The 7143-nt window shown below is 43.1% G+C and overlaps 1 long non-coding RNA gene across 1 annotated transcript; it reads left to right on the forward strand.

Annotated features, from left to right (window-relative positions):
- Positions 1-4517: 4517 nt before the first annotated feature.
- Positions 4518-6576, forward strand: LOC116547536. The gene is made up of 3 exons (XR_004267083.1): positions 4518-4790; positions 5075-5167; positions 6308-6576. It is a non-coding gene; the product is annotated as an uncharacterized LOC116547536 (long non-coding RNA).
- Positions 6577-7143: the final 567 nt, after the last annotated feature.

The following is a 7143-nucleotide window of genomic DNA, read 5'->3' on the forward strand; positions in this document are numbered from 1 at the left end:
CTCGTGATCCACCCGCCCCGGCCTCCCAAAGTGCTGGGATTACAGGCGTGAGCCACCGCGCCCGGCCTTCAAATACAATATTTTATCTAAAAATACTTTGGCTGGGCGCGGTGGCTCACGCCTGTAATCCCAGCACTTTGGGAGGCCGAGGTGGACGGATCACGAGGTCAAGAGATGGAGACCATCCTGGCCAACATGGTGAAACCCCGTCTCTACTAAAAAATACAAAAATTAGCTGGGAATGGTGGCGTGTGCCTATAGCCCCAGCTACTCGGGAGGCTGAGGCAGGAGAATTGCTTGAACCCAGGAGGCGGAGATTGCAGTGAGCTGAAATTGCGCCACTGCCCTCCAGCCCTGGTGCCTGGCGACAGAGTAAGACTCTGTCTCAAAAAAAAAAAAAAACTTTGATATGTATCTCAGAGATACTCTTTTTTTCTTTTCTTTTCCTTTTTTTTTTTTTTTTTTTTTGAGACAAAGTTTGACTCTTTTTGCCCAGGCTGGAATGCAATGGTGTGATGATCTTGGCTCATTGCACCCTCCACCTCCCAGGTTCAAGCGATTCTCCTGCCTCAGCCTTCCGAGTAGCTGGGATTACAGACATGCGCCACCACACCCAGCTAATTTTATATTTTTAGTAGAGATGGAATTTCTCCATGTTGGTCAGGCTGGTCTTGAACTCCCCACCTCAGGTGATCCGCCCACCTCGGCCTCCCAAAGTGCTGGGATTACAGGCATGAGCCATCACACCCAGCCCTTTTTAAAAAATTTTGTTTAGCATAACAAGTAAGCCAATATCACACCTACAACAAAATAACAGTAATTCCTTGTTATCATCTAATGTCTATTGCTTGCATGTCTCTAAATTGTCATAAATATCTTTTTAAGATTGGTTCATTTTAATTAGGAGGCAAAGTTCACAAGGTGCATTTGGTTAATATGTCTCTTAAAGCTCTTACTTTTTAATATTTATTTATTTATTTATTTTTGAGACAGGGTCTCGCTTTGTCACCCAGGCTGGAGTGCAGTGGTGAGACCATGGCTCACTTGAGCCTCGACCTCCTGGACTCAGTCGATCCTCCTACCTCAGCCTCCTGAGTAGCTGCCACCAGGCATGGCTGATTTTTTTGGTATAGTTTTTAGAAACAGGGTCTTACTGTGTGGCCCTGGCTGGTCTCAAACTCTTAGGCTCAAGCAGTCCACCCACCTTGGCCTCCCAAAATACTGTCATTATAAGTGTGAGCCCCTGCCCCTGGCCTTAGGCCTCTTTTAATAAAGAGAAGCTTCCCCTTCATGTTCTTTCTCTTAAAATTGATTTTTGAAGAAATGAGTCATTTGCTGCCTTCTGGAGTTAGCTGATGTCTTGGTCTTCATATCGTTCATTATGTTCCACTCTCCTTCCCATTGCCTGTGAATGGTTTATTAGATCTGGAGACTTGATGACATTCAGTTTAAATTTCACTTTTTGGCAAGAATACTTCATAGATGGTGTAATGAAACTAATTACTACGTTACATCAGCAGCTGCATGATACCGGGTTTGTGGATGCTGATGGTATTAGCTGATCCATGCATTATCAACTTCCCTTCAGCCTTTCAACTGAAACACTTGAGCAGCCATTAATGATTATTGTCTAAGTCCATTATTTCATTAGTAATTGTACATGGCATTTTTATTTTAACTTTATTTCTCAGCTGGAATCATTCTGTAAAGATATTTTCCTTATTAATTGGTTGGTTATCATGCAGTACAGATCCCATAGAAAAAAATTTTAGAAAGAAATCTCATTTAGTTACCTTTATTTAAAGTAAAAAATCCATAGTTAACTGTGATCAGACTGTTTTTCCTACAACCACCTTTCTGACACATCATGTAGACTTCTGTCCCTATGTAGACCTATTTGCTATTCCTTAAACTCATTGTGTATTTTAATATTTATTTATTTATTTTCGAGATGGAGTCTTGCTCTGTTACCCAGGCTAGAATGTAGTGACGTGATCTCGGCTCACTGCAACCTCTGCCTCCTGGGTTCAAGCGATTCTTCTACCTCCGCCTCCTGAATAGCTGGGATTATAGGTGCCTGCTACCATGCCTGGCTAATTTTTTGTATTTTTAGTAGAGACGGAGTTTCATCATGTTGGCCAGGCTGGTCTTGAACTCCTCACCTCAGGTGATCCACCCGCCTCGGCCTCCCAAAGTGCTGGGATTACAGGTGTGAGCCACCACGCCTGGCCTTACTTATTTTTTTGAGACAGGGTCTCCCTTTGTCACCCAGGCTGGAGTGCAGTGTTGCAGTCATGGCTCACTGGAGCCCATCTCTCCATCATTGTTCTTGTCTTTGCTGTGCAATGTCCCCCTTACCCCATACTCTGTATTACTCTTCTTATCTTCCAAGTTAAATTCTTCCATTCTGTGAAATGTAAACTTAACCCCTCATGTAGATGCACTTTTTCTTCTTTTTGGCCCTCAGGGTGTCTCAGAGAGAGATCTACTTTTCAACACCTTAATGAACTTCATGTCTTCCTGTTTTTGAACTTTGGTCTTCTTTATTTTCTATGTCTTTTAGGTTGCTTGAAGACTAGTAACATAAAGAATTCATTTCTGGCTGGGCATGGTGGCTCATGCCTGTAATCCCAGCACTTTGGGAGGCCAAGGTGGGTGGATCACAAGGTCAAGAGATTGAAACCATCCTAGCCAACATGGTGAAATCCCATCTCTACTAAAAATACAAAAATTAGCTGGGTGTGCTGGGGCTTGCCTGTAGTCCCAGCTACTCAGGAGGCTTAGGCAGGAGAATCACTTGAACCTGTAAGGTGGAGGTTGCAGTGAGCTGAGATCATGCCACTGCACTCCAGCATGGGCAACAGAGCGAGACTGTGTCTCAAAAATAATAATAATAGGCCGGGCGCGGTGGCTCAAGCCTGTAATCCCAGCACTTTGGGAGGCCGAGGCGGCTGGATCACAAGGTCAAGAGATCGAGACCATCCTGGTCAACACGGTGAAACCCCGTCTCTACTAAAACTACAAAAAATTAGCTGGGCATGGTGGCATGTGCCTGTAATCCCAGCTACTCAGGAGGTTGAGGCAGGAGAATTGCCTGAACCCGGGAGGCGGAGGTTGCGGTGAGCCAAGATCGTGCCATTGCACTCCAGCCTGGGTAACAAGAGTGAAACTCCGTCTCAAAAAAAAAAAAATAATAATAATAATAATAATAATTCATTTTTATGTCCTTGGGACTAGCATAATGAGCAGTCCTAAATTGATCAGCAACTGTATAGCAGGTTGCTCATCCATGTGCTAGAAGACTAAAAGCCTATTTCAATGGCCAGTTTTGAAAAATGAGTAATTGACTGTAGAACAGAACAAATAGCTGGAATTCATTATTAGATTTCTGTGTAGCACAAATTATGTAAAACTATATATATACATCTTTTGAGATGGAGTCTTGCTCTGTCACCCAGGCTGGAGTGCAGTGGCACAATCTCAGCTTAATGCAACCTCCACCTCCTGGGTTCACGCAGTTCTCCCACTTCAGCCTCCTAAGTAGCTGTGACTACAGGCATATGTCACCAGGCCTGGCTAACTTTTTGTATTTTTAATAGAGATGGCGTTTCACCATGTTGGCCAGGCTGGTCTTAAACACCAAACCTCAGGTGATCCACCCACCTTGGCCTCCCAAAGTGCTGGGATTACAGGCATGAGCCACTGCATCTGGCCCTCTCTAACATTCTTGCTTCGATTATAGGCGTGAGCCACTGCGCCTGGCTAAACTGGATACTTAATATGTGGCTTGTGTAAAATACAATATCTTGGAAATTTCGTATTACTCAGATGCATACATTTGTCAGAACGTCAAATGGTACAATAAAGATTGTTGCATTTAATTGTATTGTATTAAATTTTACCTTATTAAGTTAACAAACGTTACACCCTAGTTAATTATTTGCATTTTGTGGTGCTTAAGAGAAAGTGTAGTGATGTCTATAGATTACTTTGAAATACATTAAAAAAAAAAGTAAGATGGGCTCAACGTGTGATGAAGTGAGTAAGGTGTTAATGGTAGATCTAAGTAGTGGATGTATAGGTTTTTACTGTACAATTCTAATTTTCCGTATGTTTAAAATTTTTCATAATAAGCCATTAGACAAATGGGAGGCAGGTTCTTTTTTTTTAAGTTTTTTTTTTCTTTTGTTTAAAAAAATTTTTTTTATCTTCTCACGTCTGAAGTGAGAACAAAAAGGCAGGTTCTTAAAAAAGGGAGGTAAATTGGCCATGCACAGTGGCTCACACCTGTAATCCCAGCATTTTGGGAGGCTTAGGAAGGCGGATCACCTGAGGTCAGGAGTTCGAGACCAGCCTGGCCAACATGGTGAAACCCAGTCTTTACTAAAAATACAAAAATTAGCTGGGCATGGTGGTATATACCTGTAATCTCAGCTACTCTGGAGGCTGAGGCAGGAGAATTGCTTGAATCTGGGAAGCAGAAGTTGCAGTGAATCGAGATCATGCTATTGCACTCCAGCCTGGACAAAAAGAGTGAAATGCCATCTCCAAAAAAAAAAAAAAGGAATTAAAAACAACAAAACCCATGTTTCGTAATCCCAGATATAGTCACTCCACCCTGCAGAGCTGACTATGCACATTGAACAGGAATGTGCCCTTACAGGGATCAGTGTCCTTCAGGGATGTGGCTATAGATTTCAGCAGAGAGGAGTGGAGGCACCTAGACCCGTCTCAGAGAAACCTGTACCGGGATGTGATGCTGGAGACCTACAGCCACCTGCTCTCAGTCGGTAAGCGCAGTCACCTTGGTATCTGAAAGGAGGCCTCACTGAGAGTGCTTCCATTCTCATTCCATTCCATTCTGAATGCTGACAGCATCTTAAATAACTGACGGTTTTGTCCTTTATTTCTCCAGGGTTCTCTATTTGTTTAGGCCACTCAGAATATTACTCTTTTATCAGAGATATCTGCTCACTTTTCTGAAGAACAAACCCTCATTGAACAATAAGACTTTATTAAGTGGGCTCTGAAACACAATTAGCTTGACCCAGACCTTATCATTTCCCATGAACAGGGTATCAATTTCCTAAACCAGAGGTGGTCATGTTGGAGCAAGGAAAGGAACCATGGATATTGCAGGGTGAGAGGCCACATCACAGCTGCCCAGGTGAGTGAAATGAGCATGACTCGAGTAGATGGGAGATGGGAGGAAATCTCAGCTGTCTTGAAAAACACTGGAACCAGGCCACTCGCTATGGTTCACACCTGTAATCCCAGCACTTTGGGAGGCTGAGGTGGGTAAATCATGAGGTCAGGAGTTTGAGACCAGCCTGACCAACATGATGAAACCTTGGCTCTACTAAAAATACAACAACAAAAAAAATTAGCCCTGAATGAGGGTACATTATTGTAATCCCAGCTACTCAGGAGGCTGAGTCAGGAGAGTCACTTGAACCTGGGAGGAGGAGGTTGCAGTGAGCCGAGATCGTACCACTGCACTCCAGCCTGGGCAACAGAGTGAGACTCCGTCTCAAAAAACAAATAAACAAACAAACAAAAACCCTGGAACTGTAAAGTACTATTAAGACTACTCTTCAGGAAGTTTCTAAATTTCTTTGTATTGCTTGATGCCTCTCAGATCACTAAATGACTTCTACCTGGATGACCTTTGCATTTCTGTGTCCTTCCTTGTAGATTCTAAGTCATGTGCCAGTCGGCCTCATTAAAGATCTATCTTTGTTATCCTCCTTTTCTCTAACATTCTTTTTTTTTCCCTACCTTCCATATTGTCCCAGAGACCCTCCTTCACATCCAGGCATTCCTGGATCTGCTTTCTTTCAAAATTACTCTGTGTCACACATTCCCACTCCTGCTAGACCACTTTTATTTCTGTTTCTCACTGTGAGATGCCTCAGAACTTTATCACTGGGCCAGGTGTGGTGGCTCATGCCTGTAATCCCAGCACTTTGGGAGGCCAAGGTGGGATCAGTGTCCTTCAGGGATGTGGCTATAGATTTCAGCAGAGAGGAGTGAGGTCAAGAGTTTGAGACCAGCCTGGACAACATGACAGAACCCCATGTCTCCTAAAAATACAAAAATTAGCTGGGCGTGGTGATGCATGCTTGTATTCCCAGCTGCTTGGGAGGCTGAAGCACAAGAATCACTTGGACCTGGGAAGTGGAGGTTGCCATGAGCTGAGATCATACTACTGCACTCCATCCTGGGTGACAGAGCAAGACTCTGTCTGGAAAAAAAAAAAAAAAAGAACTTTATCTCTAATCAAGCTCTCTACCTCTTTTTGCTATAGGAATGGCCATGAGATTTCTCACCTCTTCCCAGTCCTTCAGGCCTTTCCTCTAGCTGATAACTTGGGAATCATTGTCACTTCATCTTTGGGAATACCTCTCTGCTTTGTTTGACATGACATGATTAATCACCATTTCTGACATTTTCTTCTGATACTGCTTGAGCAATTCCACAGTGTTAGGGTCTCTCTGTCTAGTTGGGCTTGTTTGTTTGTTCATTTTTTTGAGGTGGAGTCTCTCTCTGTCGCCAAGGCTGGAGTGCAGTGGCACAATCTTGGCTCACTGCAATCTCCACCTCTCAGGTTCAAGTGACTTTCTTGCCTAAGACTCCCGAGTAGCTGAGATTACAGGCGTGTGCCACCATGCCTGGGTAAAATTTGTATTTTTAGTAGAGACTGGGTTTCACCATGTTGGCCAGGCTGGTCTTGAACTCTTGACCTCAGGCAATCCGCCTACCTCAGCCTCCCAAAGTGCTGGGATTACAGGTGTGAGCCACCGTGCCCAGCCTTGTTTGTTTTTGTCATTGCTTTATTTTTATATTTCACCTGATGAGGTTTGAGTTTAATCATTGTCTTCAGTTTAGGACACAATGCAACTATGAATGTGGGTGAAGATTCTCTCTTATTTTATTTTTGTGATAATATCCCCTTTTCTCTCTTTCCCATTACCCATCTCCCTTCCCACCATAAGCCACTGTTTTGTATGATGGAAACATTTTTTAACTCATGCATGTTGTAAAATTTAAAGTGAATTCGGGTTATGGATCATTAGTTTATATAAATCTTACTGTGCTAGATAAACAGATAAACAAAATCATGTTTTTTGTCTTACTTTTTTC

The sequence above is a fragment of the Sapajus apella genome, unplaced genomic scaffold (assembly GCF_009761245.1).
Source record: "Sapajus apella isolate SASKATOON/1434 unplaced genomic scaffold, GSC_monkey_1.0 scaffold3509, whole genome shotgun sequence".
Classification (NCBI taxonomy): domain Eukaryota; kingdom Metazoa; phylum Chordata; class Mammalia; order Primates; family Cebidae; genus Sapajus; species Sapajus apella.